General features: G+C 44.5%; 1 long non-coding RNA gene and 1 pseudogene across 2 annotated transcripts in view; both read left to right on the top strand.

Annotated features, from left to right (window-relative positions):
* LOC110261624 (uncharacterized) overlaps nt 1-17318 on the top strand; it is a 55327-nt gene that overhangs the window by 27569 nt on the left and 10440 nt on the right. The window lies entirely within an intron of this gene.
* Nucleotides 9915-10034, top strand: LOC146401818 (U2 spliceosomal RNA; annotated as a pseudogene).

Raw genomic sequence — 17318 nt, 5'->3', positions numbered from 1 at the left:
AGAACACATAGTTCCCCAAACACTGAAACGTGCACACTAAGGTTCATGTGTGGATTGAGTGGTGACAGGTCAGGCTTGCCTTGTCTGGTCCATCCTCCTGCCAACTCGGGCTGCCTGTCACCATTCCTCACAGAATCTGGGGATTCTATGAAGGGACCTGGGAGGTCAGGGAGACCTCGTGCCTGACCAAGGAGGGGGTGGAGTTTAGGAGCTGGAACAGTTGGCAATATTCGTGTGGATGAAGGGCGAGCTAGATGGAAATCTGGGAGTCTTGACTCTTAAGCCACATCTGCCCCATTAAACCACATGCCTACCTCTTAAGCTTCTGGAGGGGCCCCTGCATCTTTCTTCTCTTAGCACATAAGCCTGGTGATGCTGCAGTGTGGACATGGGGTTGTGGGAGGGGACCCTGGGCAAACCCTCTAGGCTTCCACCCTTGGGGAGGCGGTAGTTGAGACACTTGGGATTGTTAGGTTTGCAACCTTGCTCTGGTTTCCTCAACTATAAAATAGAAAAATAATAGCTCTTACTGTAGAGGATGAGCATGTGAGATGAAGACAAATTAATGCACAGAAAACATTTAGAGCAGTCTTGATGTGTGATCACTCTGTTAAGTATTAGCTATTATTATTCCGATGGGTTGGTCAGCTTTCCTCCATTCTATTCAACTGGACGAGAATTTGGCACCAACCAAGGGTTTTGCTGGGGCTGTGAAAATGGCCACATTGAAGCTCCACCTTAACTCTGGCCAGTCTCCCAAAGGCCAGCAGTTTGTCTTAAGGAAAACTGAAAAAAAAAAAAAAAAAAAAAAGAATATAGATGGTCCAATGCACAGTCGACGCTGGGCTATGTGGCATGGGGCCCACCTCTGAGATGTCCTGGTTTAGGACTGCAAGCAGTGCTGAGCTCTCAGAGACCTTGGGCCCAGTGTCAGTTCTGGCTTGGCATGTGATACTGGGCTGGGGAGCACAGCTTGAGGTGTAGGGGCTTGGGGCTCCATGTACTTGGACCAGACGCAGAGAGGGAATGTGGGATGACGTGAGGGGTGCCATGGTCAGGCTCAAGGGTGCTGAGTCCTGGCTTGACTCACCCTTCCATCTGCAATCTCAAGGCCTGTCTGCATGCTGGGAAATTCCTGGGGAGGGGAGGAGGTTAAACTCTGACCCTAAAAGGCACGTAGATGCTTCTTCAGAGCCTCGAGTTGCCTCACTCTGCCCGACAGCTTCCTGAAAATGTAGTCTTACCACACTAAGAGGAAGGATGGACCTGTAGTAGTGTGGGACCCCGGGTCAGTAGGATTTACAGGGGGAACCAGAGATGCAGCTGCGTGTGTGAATGGTGAAAAGGGCTGAAATTTTACTAAAACATTTCCACTGCACACATCCATGCATTATGTACCAATTTTAGTTCTTCCAACATGAACATGAACCTTTGGCTCTATCAGCCCACATTGTCCTCTTCCCCAACTGCCTACATACTAGGGGTTGGTGACCCTCTTCCAAGAAGTGAAGCAGGTGTGGCCAGGTGCAGAGATGCTCTTTGCAGACCATCCATTGAATCCTGTCAATATTTAGGGCCTGACTTGTGTCATTGTTATCTGCTGAGTGACAAGGGTGTTTTCTTTCTCGATCATTCTTGATGGAGAGACCAATAATCTTCACTTACTCTAATGTACCTGGGTAGACATTTGCCACAACTGGTTGGCTTGCTTCAAGTGGAGGGGGTGGTGATTTCTTAGAAATTTGCTCTGGGGAGTTCCCATCGTGGCTCAGCAGTAATGAACTCGGCTAGCATCCATGAGGACTTGGGTTTGATCCCAGGCCTCGCTCAGTGGGTTAAAGGATCCTGCGTTGCTGTGGCTGTGGCGTAGGCTGGCAGTCATGGCTCTGATTCCACCCCTAGCCTGGGAACTTCCATATGCCACAGGTGTGGCCCTAAAAAGACAAAAAGAAAGAAAGAAAAAGAAAGAAAGAGAAAGAAAGAAAGAAAGAAAGAAAGAAAGAAAGAAAGAAAGAAAGAAAGAAAGAAAGAAAAAAGTTTGCTCTGATGTCAAATATTTTTCAATAAAACTGGAAAAAAATTAGAATGCATGTGGCACATAGCAGGCATTCAATAACTATAAACGATTACTACCAAAAGAATTTTGCTGTTTTGAAATGGGATCAAACAATCCTTAAATCCTTTTACAGATCTCTACCTGGGATTCATTCAATCTTAAGCAAATCCCGGTGGGCCAAACTTTTCATTGGTTGCTAGCTCATTTGCCATGATATTGAATTACTGAATCAAAAAGGATTTTGGGGTAAACTTAAAAGCAGGACAGTGAGGTGTTTCCATTTATTAACCTAGTATTTAAAAGTCTTGCGTCTTGATTGCCCTATTTTTTACTTTGCCTGGGTTCCTTGGCTTTCTGTCCAGAATTCCTTATGCAGGTCAGGGAAGGAACAGAAAGGGAAGGCAAATGGGAGTCGGTTTGGGGGTTTGAAATGGGAAAGAGCAGACATTTCCAGTTGCCAGCATGCCTAGTTCCTGAATATCTTCTGGGCCCCCCAAAATGGCCCTTATCATCTTGAAGTGGTGCTTGTTTCCCCACTAGGCCCCTGGCGCACCCCCACTCCCAGCCTCCTGGGTTCAGGAGAGATGTGTGTGCAGGGGTGGGAGCCTACCCCGCCTGTCTCTCTCAATTAATTCCCCAAAGGGAACAAAGCCTTATTTCTTTCCTCTCAGTTCCCAGGCATTGGCAGGGCAAAAACAATCCTTGGCAGCTCAGGGGTTAAAAACAAAACACAGCGAGGGGAGCAAACAAGCCAGGCAGCTGCATCGGCTCCTCAGAGCCCACTCCAGGCTCAACAGAGGCCCCAGCAACTCCTTGGAGACTTGAACCCTAGGCGATGGAATTTTCCCTTGCATGGAGGCTATTGTCCTCTGGAAAGGGCCTGGCCAGAGGAGGGCCTGAGGAGCACTGATCTCCCTGAGCCGCAGCCTGGGGAGCTCCCCGGAGCCCAAGGGCTCCATGCCACCCGGCTAGGGGTGGGTGAAAAGGCAATGGCGGTACAGCCCACCCTTTCCCGCTTTGGGAAAATGGAGGGTCTGGTGGGGGGAGCTTCCCAAGGCCTGGGCACCCGTTATTCCCCAACTCCTCAGCCCCAACCAGCCAGTCACTGGGATGGAATAAAAGGCTTGGTTCCCTTGGCAACCGCAGGGGCTCTGGTCTTTCACAGAGTACAAGATGGGCTTGGGGTGGGGGGTGGGGGGCAGTGAAGGGGAGGGGGATGGGCAGCCTGTTTACCCGCACTGTTGGAGGAAGGCTTTTGTAGGGTCTGGCCTGGGAAATACAGGATTCCCTAAGGGTGGGGGATGTTCTTAACTGCTTCCCAGTTTTGAGCCACAGTTGGTGGTCCGTGGTGGGCATGGGACCGTGGAGGCCTCACGGGAACATCATGGAAGGCTCAGGAGGGTTGGGCTGAGCCTCCCTTTATAGGTAGGGCGGCCCTGCCCTGCTTCGTAACTGGAGACCCCTGAGAGTGTTGATAGATGCTCAAGCTCATAGAGAGCTATTTGTGAAGCAGAGATTAGAATGCCAGGCGCCTGTCTCCTGGGTCTGATCTCAATGGACAAGACAAAGCTATTTTTAATATCAAGCAAGAGAGTTGCTGAAATATGGACAAAGTGCAGAACCTGGGTTGATTTATCTCAAGCACTAGATGTTGTGGAAAGAGTTAAACAATCTACACACATACCAAAGGGATGCGTTTAGCCTCAGTGAAAACAGGTGATAATCGCCAAGAGACCTTGACCTAGGACTCTGGGATGAGAGGTCCCAGTGTGTTGTCTCTAGCACAGAGGTGCATGGGGAAGTTGGTGAGACCCTCGAGGGTTTTAGGTCGTGAGGGCCCTGGCAACATGGCATCTACAGAAACACCTTTGATGATACTCTCAAAAGTGTGGCATCTGTCAAATGGAACAAGCAGAGTCAACAAAGCGCTATGGTGGCTGAAGAAGAGAGCTGAATATTAGAAAGCTGCCCACTGTTCAGGACGCGTGAAATGAATTTTGAAAAATGAAAAACAAAAACAGACCCCAAACCCCATCTGGCATCGTCAGGCAGTTCTTGGAGACAATGAGAACTGGGTTCACGGCTGAAGTCTTGCTAGATTTTTCTGCTTTTGCCTGAGGGTCTGGTGGGGGGTGGGAAGGGGGTGGGACAAGGTCACGGTGTTTTCGGAGAGAGTGGCGAAGGCCATCCCTAGAGAGGTACTTCCTCAGACCCAACGGGGTCCGTTCCTTCAAAGCTCAGCTCCAGGGGGTGGGTCTCCTCTGAAAGACACAATCCGAGGAAACCTCGAGGCTGAGCCCTCAGACGAGGAAACACCTGGGGGGCGGGTCCTGGATCAGGAAATAATCCTGAGACATCACAGCAGCTGCTTTGCATGCAAGGACCAATGGCCAATCAGATGGCCACCTGCTTTAATAATCATCATCAAAATGACCATGATAATAATAATAATAAAAAGGTCAAGGAATCACTTATCACCCCATTCATTTAACTACGGACTGGTGAATAGGCATAGAACAAGCCCTGGCAATGCAGAATAACAGTCTATTTACAAAACATACAGAGAATGGGAACCCAGAGGAGAGAATCTAACATGAGCTTACCCTTTGAGCACACTTGTGTACGTACAATTTTATTTTAGTTGTATGACAATTCAAGGAAGTCGGTGTGATTATTTTCCCCACTTGTAGATGAGGCCTGGGTAGGTAAACTAGCTAAAGAAAGATCTTATAGCTGAAGATGGAGAGAACGATTTTGTTTTTGTCTTTTTTAATTTTTTTATCTCCTTGTATTTTATTTTTATTTTTCATTTTGATTTTCTTTTATTACATTAAGGTATGTTTAAATTTTCTTTATAATGAGCATTTTTAAAAATTTTAAAAATTTTAATATGTTTTTTTTTTTTTTTTTTTGTCTTTTTGCTATTTCTTTGGGCCGCTCCCGCGGCATATGGAGGTTCCCAGGCTAGGGGTCGAATCGGAGCTGTAGCCACTGGCCTACGCCAGAGCCACAGCAACGCGGGATCCGAGCCGCGTCTGCAACCTACACCACAGCTCACGGCAACGCCGGATCGTTAACCCACTGAGCAAGGGCAGGGACCGAACCCGCAACCTCATGGTTCCTAGTCGGATTTGTTAACCACTGCGCCACGACGGGAACTCCTTAATATGATTTTTAAAGGTAACTTTCTATTTATGGTTATTATATAATATTAGCCATATTTCAATATGCAATATACTTTTGAGCTTATCTTACACGCAATAGTTTGGTACTGCCCACCTCTCCGCTGGTAACCACCAATTTGTTCTCTGAGAGTCTGCTTCTTTTTTGTTATATTCATTAGTTTGTTGTATTTTAAAAATTCTACATATAGGAGATGTCAGATAGTATTTGTCTTTCTCTGTCTGACTTATTTCATTTAGCATAATGCCCTCTAAGTCCATTGATTTTCTACAGATTTGTTTTTTTTTATGGCTGAGTAATATTCCATTATATATACACCACATCTTCTTTATCCATTCATCTGTTGATGGATTCTTAGGTGCTTCCATATCTTGGCAATTGTAAATAATGCTGCTATGAACATTGGGGAGCATGTATCTTTTCAAATTAGTGTTTTTTTTTTTTTTAAGTTAAACACCCAGGAGTGGAAATGATATGTCATGTGGTAGGAGAACTGGGTTTTGAATTCTATCGGATGATCCTAGATCGACCGATTGATCGATCGATCGATCGATCTATCTATCTATCTATCTACCTATCTACCTATCTACCTATCTAATGTATGTATTTTTTTCTGGCCATACCCATGGCATATGGAAGTTCTTGGGCCAGGGATCAAATCGGGTAGCTGCTGCTGCAAGATCGTATCCTTTAACCCACTGTGCTGGGCTGGGGATTGAACCTGTGTCCTGGTGCTGCAGAGATGCTACCGATCCTGTTGTGGCACAGTGGGAACTCCAGATCCTAGATCTATTTAACAGCCATTTTCAGATATGAAAGCTCAGTGGATTCTCAAAGCTATTTATTAAGGTAGGAGCCTATTCTCATTTACTGCCTCAGAAGCTGAAGATCTTGTTTAAGAGACTACCCCGAGCGCAAGACTCATAGGTGATAAAGCTATGACTGCTCTGGGGCTTTTCCCACAATGGCATGTAGCCTGGTCTCGTGGTCCATTCTCACACCTCTAAGAAGCTCTGAATGTGTGCCATTCACTCATTCATTTATTCCTTCAGTCTTTCAAGTAGTATTTGCCAACTATCTATCACGAACAAAGCATCAAGGGGAATAGAAAACAAATGAGATTTTTTAAAAGTCTCTGTGAGTATAAGGATTTGACAGTCTCAGTGTCCTATGTCTGCAGGCATGACTCTCAGTGCGGATTTTCCGAATTGGATGTGCCAACTGCTGCGTCTCATTCAACAAGCCGGTATATTTACAATGAGAGAACTAAAACCTTAAGAAATGTGGAATCACAGATGCTCCCAGAGCACCTCACTCCTTAAAATGGACAGAGTAACTCAGTAGGTTTGGACTGGACTTACGGAAACCACCTAGTGGGGGTGATGGGGGGGAAAGGGTCCGGCCAAAGCTCCTTTGGGGGGTCCATGTTTGCTCGGCCCCTCAGCGAAGCTGGCATTCCTATGTCCCCCTGTCCTTGTAGGCTCCATTGTGAGGGGCCTCTCCCAGGAACACACTTCCTCCCCGTATCTGATTTCATGGTCCAGCTACTTCCTGGACAGAACCAAACACTTATCAGATGCCTAAACTTACACTGGCCTAAGTCAGGGTGTACGCTGGCCGAATTCCCTACTCACCCATCTGTGCAGGATTACTTATTAAAGATGACTTTTCCCACGGAACTACCATGGGGGAAAACTCACCCCCTAAGTGACACAGAAGCCACTATAATATGTGTAGGGAGGTCAGAAGCATTTAAAGACCAGTGGGGGGCATGGTCCTTACCCGTGACGGACTTGTGGGGTCAGGCAGGTCCAAGAACAAAATGTCCATCCCTGTCCATATGGCCTGACATTCATTCATTCACATGGGTCAAAGTGCAGGTATTTATTAGAGTTCAGGGTGGAGGGACACTAAGGAGTTTTTTAAAGAAGGAAAACAGAGATGATCAAGGAATGCAGGCTTTTGAAGGGAATGGCTTGATTCAAGTATGCATCCAACAAATACATATGCTGAGCGATTTTCCTGGGACCTGGGCTCTTGTTTCAATGGCCCCTGATGCTTAGTACGTTTCTGTGGATCGAGGCTGGGAGCAGGCTGCACAAGCTCTGGGGTTTGGCCTCTGAGGTGGAAGGACAGGGAGGACAGGCAACACGGGAGCTGCATCCATCCCCAGCCTCACGGCTCAGGTGTTGTTGTTCAAAGGCACCAGCGAACATTGAGAGGGAGACACAGTCACCCCCTGTGATAGGAAACATTCTGAATTTTATAGGCTCCATTAGGAAAGTTTTCACAGTCTCTATAGTAAACATCGAAGACTCCATTATTTAGAAATGAGACTCTCAGTGGGTTAAGGATCCAGTGTTGCTGTGAACTGTGGTGTAGTCGCAGACGTGGCTCAGATCCCGAGTTGCTGTGGCTCTGGTATAGGCTGGTGACTACAGTGCCGATTCAGCCCCTAGCCTGGGAAGCTCCATATGCCGTGGGTGCAGCCCTAAAAAGACAAAAAGACCAAAAAAAAAAAAAAAAAAAAAAAAAAAAGAAAAAAAAGAAAGGAGACTCAAACCTTTTAGAAATCTTTACCATTTTGCTAGCACTGTATTTCATTTCATCACTCAGGCTCTGCCTTCTGTCCTTTTGCCTAGCTTCCCTTCTCCAAGTGGAATTGCTGGACTTAGCAAATCAAAATACAGGAACTTGAGTTAAATTTTAATTTCAGATAAAGGACAATTTTGCAGTGAAAGTATGTCCCAAAGGATGCAAGGGATACACTTTTGCTAAAAAATTATGTGTTGGTTACCTGAAATTGAAATTTAACTGGGTGCCCCTCATTTTGTCTGGCAACTCCAGCCCCTTTACACCCAAGCCTCTTTGAATTTATTTTGATTTTCTGTCAGTATCCAAGACCACTCAGGGAAGAGTTTCAAGGTTTATTATCTCCTGTGTGAAGCAGTGTCACAAATTGTTTTCACCTCTCCTCATGGCGTTCCCAGATATCTCAAAAAATAATGTATTCCTGCTGATCTAATTTTCTCTTTAATGCCATAGGGCCCATGTTCACATTTGGCTTTTCCAATAGGAAAGTGCCAGGCACAGCAAACAATTTTTCCAGAGCTGATTTTTAGATCCCTTCCATCTTTCTTTCCTCAGGTCTTTCGTTAGAGACTTCTGAATGGATAACCTCCAATGGTACCACTAATCCAGATGGGAAGATCCAGCGGGTGTAAATATTGGCAGGAAAAAGATGACGTGAGGTTTTCTCAGTGCCCTTCCTGGCAATGCCCACATTAGTCAAAAACCAATGTCTGTTGAGCACATATAAGTTTGATAAAGACCACATGGTTGGAGTTCCCATTGTGGTACAGCGGAAATGAATCTGAGGAGGATCCATGAGGTTGCAGGTTCGATCCCTGGCTTTGCTCAGTGGGTTAAGGATCTGGCGTTGCCATGAGCTGTGGTGTAGGCCACAGAGGCAGCTCAGATCCTGTGTTGCTGTGGCTGTGGCTGTGTCTGTGGCGCAGGCTGGCAGCTGTAGCTCCAATTTGACTCCTAGCCTGGGAACCTCCACATGCCGTGGGTGCAGCCCTAAAAAACAAAAACAAAAACAAAAAAACACCATACAGTCGAATAGGTCCATTTGATACAATCCTCGAAGTCTATATATTTTTCTCTTTTCTATATTTCTTTGGGGTGGGGCGTGTGTGTGTATGTGTGTGTGTGTGTGTGTGTGTGTGTGTGTTGGTCTGATAAATAAGCCAGCACAACAGTTGAGGGGATGGGGGAGGGAAGGCAGGTAAGAAAGAGCATATTAGGGTTTCTAGGGCGCTTCCATTGTAAGACAATAACAATGGAGACAGTGGCTGTGTTAGGAGGGTGGAATTATGATTTTTCTTCCTCTTTTTTGTTTTCTAAAACTTATATAGTGTAGTTCTCTAATTTAAAAATAAAACCAAAAAAAGAGAGATTCAGTTTTCATTTCTTAAACATGCAAATCTTGCTATTAAAATGACTATGAACAGAAAATATGGCATCATAAAATGATCAGAACATGTAAATGCTTTATACATGTCACAAGCTATTTTCTGAGTAACTGTTCCATGATCACATAGCTCCAAGGTAGTGTTTCTTGGACCAGAACCCACATTTGCCCGGCTTAAAACCCAGTCGGTTCCATTCTATCAAAGCAGAAATAGACTAGTTGCATCTTGTAGGAATGTATCTATTCAGAATCTTAGGGCAAGAATCACACAGATTTCTTTTCTTTTCTTTTTTTTTTGCCTTTTTCTAGGGCTGCTTCCCGTGGCATATGGAGGTTCCCATGCTGGGGGTCTAATTGGAGCTGTAGCCGCCGGCCTACACCACACCCATGCCAGATCCGAGCCACATCTGCGACCTGCACCACAGCTCACAGCAATGCTGGATCCTTAACCCACTGAGCCAGGCCAGGGATCGAACCCTCAAGGCATGGTTTCTAGTCAGATTTGTTAACCACTGTGCCACGATGGGAACTCCCACACAGATTTTGATATTTTGTTACTAAATTATTCCTCTACAACCTGAAATCTAGCATTGCTTCCCTACACAATTATGGATTTTCATAATATTGATTCTTTGGCACAAAATTTCTAGAGCCTGTGAATGAATCAGCAGTGGAAAGTTGATCATAATAATGGTTACTACGGCTTCTCGGCCTTTTGGCCAAGATCAAGAGTAGTATCTACTCTTATCAGTTTAATAATGGTTACTCTTTCCTGGCACTGGGATGAAATTTTGATTCATTTAGCAAACTTAATCCTTACCACCTAGGTTCTAGCCCCATTTTGTAGACGAGGAAAGAGTTTCAGAGATGTTAAGATTACACAGCTAGTAAATCTGCAGGGGGCAATTCAGAATTAAAGCCTCGTTAGGTGCCATGTGTTTGTCTGCCAATACTTTAAAAATTCAACAACTCCAATCAACTATAACAGAAAAATTAAAAAACACCCAATGACCCCTGGGAGGGTAGTACTTTCCTCCCATGATCCTTCTGGAAGCGGTGGATAAGCACTTCCCACTGCTCCTGAAACCAGGAAGAGATTACCAGAGAGAGAGAGAGAGAGAGAGAGAGAGAGAGAGAGAATGCTCAGACTGAATCACAGTCTACAGCACTGACTTAACCTTTTAGAGGCTACAGTGAATGGAGAGGCTGCTTTCTGAAGGAGATGCAAATTCCAAATTCTTCCTTCCTTCCTTCCTTCCTGCCTGCCTGCCTTCCTTCCTTTCCTTCCTTCCTTCCTTTCTTTCCTTCCTTCCTTCTTTTTTTTTTTTTTTTTAATTTTATCTTATGGCTGCATCCCCAGCATATGGAAGTTCCAGGGCAAGGGATTGAATCCAGGCTGCAGCTGCCATTGAATTCTTTAACCCACAGTGCTGGACCAGGGATTGAACTTGTGCCACCTCAGTGATCTGAGCCTGAGCTGCTGCCCTCGGATTCTGCACCCCAGCAGGAAGGCCTCCAGATCTTTCCTATGCGCCCCGTTAAACGGCCCCTTCCCTTAGCCAGTGTCTGTGAAGGTTGCAGGGGAAATCAGCTTCTTCCTTTCTTCCCAGGCCTTGGAGGATTCTTTTCCTTATTACCCAGAGCATCATGCATTCCTGAGACTGCCTCTCCCACAGACTTGTTTTGACAACCAGGAGGGAAGGTGGGAGGCCTGTAGAATGGGCTGGATGATAACCCAAGAGGACTTAGGAGAGCCCTTCCCTAAACAACGGTTGATTATTTCCAGCCCCCTCTCAGGCTGGGCTTCTCAGAGAGCAGTACTTATCAGAGGGAGACACTGGCTTTCCAGTTACCTTCGCCTTTGTCAGAGATGTGTTGGGAGGCTTCTGACCTGCTAACGTCCGTGCCTCTGGTCAAAGGTTTGTTTATGTATTTCATTAAATAGGTTGAGCGTTTATCAATCATTATTAGTATTTCATAACCATTCCTCTGGGTGTTGAAATTAGAATTCTTTTGCATCCTCGAATTTTGACACATGAGGGTTTTTAAAAAATAGGATACACTGGTTTCAAAATCATGCAACTGCCCCCTTTTTTGTGTTTGCGTGGGAATGTAAAAAGGAATTGGAGAGAGAGGGTTCTCGTAGGGCTTTTACTCACATTGTCTTCTTTCCAGAAAGCCCCATTTAGCATGATTTGACAATCAGTTTTTATCATGTTATAGATTTCTCTTCCTTTATATCTTTGGGGCAAGCATTCCTTTCTATTTTATAGGCAAAGAAAGATTATTGCCTAAAACCTTAATGATTTTGCTTCCTCACCAGAATAGTACTTTTATCGTTATGTAGCAAGAATATCTACACAGATTTATTTGGCAAAGATTCTATTCAAAGGTCTGGGTACTGATTAACAATGCTTGGCTCAGGAACAATGGGCGTAACCTGGGCTTGATAAACCAAATAAGACCTTTGTCTTGTTTTGCCGGCTGCTCAAAATTGCCTCTACCATAAAATCATTCAGCCTCCAAGGAGAGGCCAAAATTCTTCTTGTAAGGACCTGTTTTTTATTTCCTGGCCCTGATGGGTCATTAAATACAAGTAGGGGTGCTGATAAGAAAGGGCTTGAGGACGCGTGTGTGTGCCTGTGAGTGCGTGTGTGTCTGCACACGCTTGTACCCATGCTCACAAGCCCCCCCCCCCCCCGCCCCGGCATCCACTTTGTGGGGGACGAGGTGGGGAAGCAGCTAGTTTACCTGCACTTTAGGGGAAGCATGAACAGACTCTTTGCACCCAACTCTTGCTCAGAAGCATCCATGTCCTCTTCCTCTCTTGCACTGGTCTTGGCCATTTTGCCCAAGTGGGTCAAGCAAAGGAAAAAGTTCCAGATCCAGCAGTCTCCTGAGAGAGAGAGCTATTCTGCAATCTCACAGGTGCCTGGAAAAATTCAAGTGTGATTGGATTCGCTTGAAGCCACCCCTCTCCTGGAAAAACCACTTGGGCTTGTTCTAGACTGGGGTCAACAGTGTCATACTTATTTCCTAAAAATACCCCCACATGCTAAAAACTTTTTTAAAATTGACAAGCTATAATGTAATATCTTTGAAATGGTTTCTCTATAAACAGAAGGGTTAAAAAGATATTTCAGTAAAACACATCCATCCATGTGTCCTTCTGTGTAAACGGTATAGCTATGAGGGGAAGAGTAAGGAAGTTTATTTTTATATTTTTTGCAATAATAGATGAGCGGCAACTATCTCTTGCTTCTCTCGCATCTCAATAAAAAAAGACACCAATTAAGGATAGCAGTGCAATTTAAAAAATTATAAAACCCTAAGATTTTGGACAGGAAAATGACTATAAACTATGTGCAGAAAACCTATAAATGGTTTTAGTTTAAAATCCTCTGATTCCATTGTGTATACCTTCCGTTTCTCAGAAGCACTGCCCATACCTTTGGGCAAATCCCTGAGAGTGGTTCCCTACCCCAACCTCAGACTTGGATCTGGTATTTCTTTCTTTTCTTTTTTTTTTTTTGTCTTTTGTCTTTTTAAGGCCGCACTCAGCATATGGAGCTTCCCAGGCTGGAGGTCCAATCAGAGCTACAGCTGCTGGCTTATACCACAACCACAGCAATGCCAGATCCTTAACCCACTGAGTGAGGCCAGGGATTGAACCCGTATCCTCATGGATACTAATAGGGTTCTTTAACCACTGAGCCACGACGGGAACTCCGGATCTGGTTTTCAAGACAAAGGAAAGAAGCATTAGGAAGACTCCACTCCAGTGAATTAAGACCTGTCCCTGGCTGTGTTTTATAAGGGATTACTTGGAGGAACTGGGAATGCTTAGCCTGGGAAAAAAACTCTCAGAAGGGATCAGGCTTATAGCCTTAAAATACCCACAGAGAAAAGGAAATAGATTTATTCAAACTCTGACTGAAGGGTGGAAGTTTCCTGAAGGAATGTTTTGGTTCGCTATAAGAACGACTGTCTAACAATCATCAAACAAAGCATGGAAAGCTTCCTCAGAGATGCTGAAAAAGGGCCCAGTCTCAGGAGCGAGCAGGCAGAGGGCCGCCGGGATGTTGTAATGTGAATTCCAGAAGCAGGCGTGAGGTTCAACTGATGACCTCCAAGGTTCCCTCCAGCTCTGAGATTATATGATTCTATATCTGTAATTTTCCATTTCCCTATTAAGAAGAAATTTTCCACATTCAAAACTGTTTTGGTATTTGATAAGGATTGTGGGATGATTTCTGCTCTGTTTGGTCCAACGTGGGGCTTACTCCTTTGCCCCAGGCTTAACAAGGCATAAATACATCAATGCCATTTGTCAGGCAGAGGAGAAGGGTGTATACTGCTGGATGGGAAGGTCCTGTTTCTACGGGACCTAGTGTGGAGGGGTTGAGAACTCCATGTCTTGCTTCACGTCTCTGTGAAGCTCTGAAATTCCTCCACCCAAAGGATCTGAGCATCCTAGCCCAGCCCTGGGTGGTGGATGCCGCAGAAGCGGTCTGAAGTCGGACGGCTCCTTTCACCAACTGCCTTGGCTGGTCTCTCGGCCTCCTCCTTACCTCTCCCTCCCCAGAAACTCCATATCCTTCCCACAGAGCCTGGGGGCTATGAATACCCGAAGGAATCACCTGAACCTCTTACCCTACTTGAGGACAGAGTAAACTGTCTTTGGAACATAACAGACTCCCAGAATTCCCTTGTGGCGCAGTGAGTTTAGGATCTGAAGTTGTCTCTGCAGAGGCTTGAGTCATTGCTGTGGCATGGGTTCGATCCCTGGCCCAGCATCTTCCACATGCCACAGGCATGGCCAAAAAACAAAAACAAAAACAAAAAAACAACCCTTCAAAACCCAAACCACCACCAACAAAAAAACCCAAAACAAAACAAAAAAGAAAAATAATGGACTATTTTTCAAGTGCTCCTTCCCTTAAGCCATCATAATGAATTGAAAAGCCTCCTATTTTCTTTAAAAAAGCTACTAACCTAAACATGCATTAAATACTGGATTATAACTTCATCTGACTTTAACTTTTAGGTGGAAAGTTCTTTGGTTTAAACATAATTAAATCTTTGCCTTGAAGGTTGACTGGTTGATTTTTTTTTTCTTACTTTAGAAATATTCTTTCTCCCTCTCTCTTGGGCTAAGGAACTGTTGCAAGGAATGTCACAGGAGATAGATGTAAAATACTGATTACTCAAAAATGAATAAATTCATACCAACTGATTCTACGTTAGGGCTTACTTTAATTAGTAGAGTGTAATTAAGGATCTGGGATATAAAGACCTCACCTTTGATGGGGGACCCAATTCCTTAGGTCTTCCAGCCATCATCAAGGAGAGGTATCAGATCCCTTCAGCTGAACTTCAGACAAGGAGTTCCCTGGTGGCTCAGTGGGTTAAGGTTCTGATATGGTCACTGTTGTGGCTTTGTTTACTGCTGTGGCGTGGGTTTAATCTCTGGCCTGGTAACTTTTGCATGCTGTGGGAGTGACCAAAAATTTTTTCGGATTAAGGGCAATGGAGAAAGAGGCTCAAAGGAATGAATCACCACGGAAGTGCAAACTAAAAGCACCGTGAGATTCCATTACGTGTCCATCGTGTAACGAAGAATGGCTAAAACTTAAACAGCCTGACATATTCAAGTGCTGGTGAGCATGGTGAGCAGCTTGGAACTCTCATGCACCACTGCTGGGAGTATAAGTAGGTACAGTCACTTGGGAAAACTGTTTGACAACATCCGCTAAAGCTAAAACTATGCCGTGATCCAGGAGTCCCACACCTAGGCTATACTTAAGAGAAATGAGGTCCAATGTCTTCCAAAAGGGATGTACAAGACTGTTTTTGCTGTTTTACTCATAATAATAACCCCCAACTGTAACCAACACAAATGTCCACTCATAGGAGAATGAATAGATTGCAGCATATTCACCCAATGGAACGCTACACAGAAATAAAAAAAAGAACAACAGCTGGAACAACTGGTACCACAACATTTTGTGAATGAAAGAAGCCAAACCCAAATGAGTATGTACTTCGTGATTCCATTTATATAAGCTTCCAGAAAAGGAAGACGAATCTAAGAAGATGCAGAGCTGTGATAACTTGGGGATAGGGGGATATTGACCTGGAGGTGGGACAAGGAAAACACTCTTTATCTCAGTCTGGGTGGTGATTTCCTTAGAGTATGTGTTTGTAAAAATCCACCTAGCTCTCTCTCTCTTTTTTTGCTTTTTAGGGCCACACCTGCAACATATGGAAATTCCCAGGCTATTGGTTGAATCCGAGCTACAGCTGCCGGTAATGCTGGATCCCCAATCCACTGAGCAAGGCCAGGGATGGAACCTGCATCCTCATGGATACTCGTTGGATTCGTTTCCCGTGTGCCACAACAGGAACTCCCCATCTAGCTCTTAAGATCAGTGCCCCTCAAAACCACTTCATTCTGGAACGTGATGGAGGATAATGTGAGAAAGAGAAGGTATATATACATATATGTGATTGCGTCACTTTGCTGTACAGTAGAAAGTTGACAGAACACTGTAAACCAACTATAATGGAAAAAATACAAATCATTTAAAGTTAAAAAAAAAAGACAAAACCACTTCATTCACTGCCATGAGGAAGCCTAGAACAAAAAAGACAATGACAAATTGGGGATGATGGGAAGGAATGGGAATCCTCAGGCATGGTTGCTGGGATCGCAGAGAAGCTTTTTAGAAAAACAGTTTGGCAGTTCCTCACCAAGTTAAACAGAGAGTCACCATATGGCCAGCGATTCTACTCCTAGGTATGTACCCGAGAGAATTGAAAACATATGTCTACACAAAAATCTGTACACGAATGTTCATAGCAACATTATTCATGATCTCCAAAAAGTGGTAACAACCGCTATGCTCATCAACTGATGAAGGGATAAACAAAATCTGGTCTGTCTATATAAAGTGGATTATTCAACAATAAAAAGGAATAAAGGACTGATGCACGCTACAATGTACCTGCACCTGGAAAACATGCTAAGTGAAAGATGGTGGTTACAAAAGGCCACATCTTGAATGAGCCCATTTATCTGAGATGTCCAGAATAGTAGACAGGAAGTAGATTAATGGTTGCCAAAGGTTAGGGGGAGGAGACAATGGGAGTGACAACTGATGGATACAGTATTTGGGGTGGAATGAAAATGCTCTTAAATAGTGGGGAGGGTTGCACCATTCTGTGGATACTGTAGAAACCACTGAATCACACACTTTATTTTTATTTTATTTAATTAATTTATATATCTTTTTGTCTTTTTAGGACCACACTGTGGCATATGGAGGTTCCCAGGCTGGGGGGGAATCGGAGCTGTAGTTGCTGGCCTACACCACAGCCACAGCAATGCCAGATTCAGGCCTTGTCTGCGACCTACACCACAGCTCACGGCAGTGCCGGATCCCTAACCCACTGAGTGAGGCCAGGGATCGAACCTGTATCCTCATGGTGAATCTCACACTTTAAAAGGGTAAATTTTACAGTATGTGAATTATGTATCAATAAAGCTGTTATTAAAATAGATCAGTGCACTTTACTGTGTGTGTTTACGACTGAAGAAAAAAAAAAAAAGGAAGAGAGAGAGAGAGAGAGACGGAAGAGTCAAGTCGAATTCTTCAACTAAAACCAAGCCAAACAAAACAGGGAAGGAGTGTGGGTTAGAAAGAGAAAGAAGAGAATTGATTTGCTTGAACATCTCAAAGTGCCAAGGACTCCATGAACAGCATTTCATTTAATTCTCAAAGAATTCCTATTACATGTGTATTTCCAAATTAAAAGTGAAGAATAATTTCTTCTGTAGTAAATTGCTAAGGTTTCCAAAGCCAGGACTTGGGGCTCAATGTTGTTCCTCCTCCATGTTCCTGCTCTGCCCTGGATGTCTTTCCACCAAGGGCTGGACTTGGCCTCAGAGTTGACTTTGTTCTGGAATCCTCCTTTGGCAGAAGTGGATCCTAAGACCCAGACATGTGATGTGACATATAGGACCCCAAGGCCAGCCTGTGGCAGAGCTAGGTTAAACTCTGATGCCCCAGCGTAGAATTCTTTTGTTAATAGCTGATAATA

Source organism: Sus scrofa, chromosome 7 (assembly GCF_054392235.1).
Source record: "Sus scrofa isolate SSC_HxYL_T2T_F1_AM1 chromosome 7, Sscrofa_HxYL_maternal_Yorkshire_Landrace_v2.0, whole genome shotgun sequence".
NCBI classification, from domain to species: Eukaryota; Metazoa; Chordata; class Mammalia; order Artiodactyla; family Suidae; genus Sus; species Sus scrofa.
The sequence above is the reverse complement of the archived record's forward strand: the minus strand, read 5'-3'. Positions and strand labels throughout refer to the sequence as shown.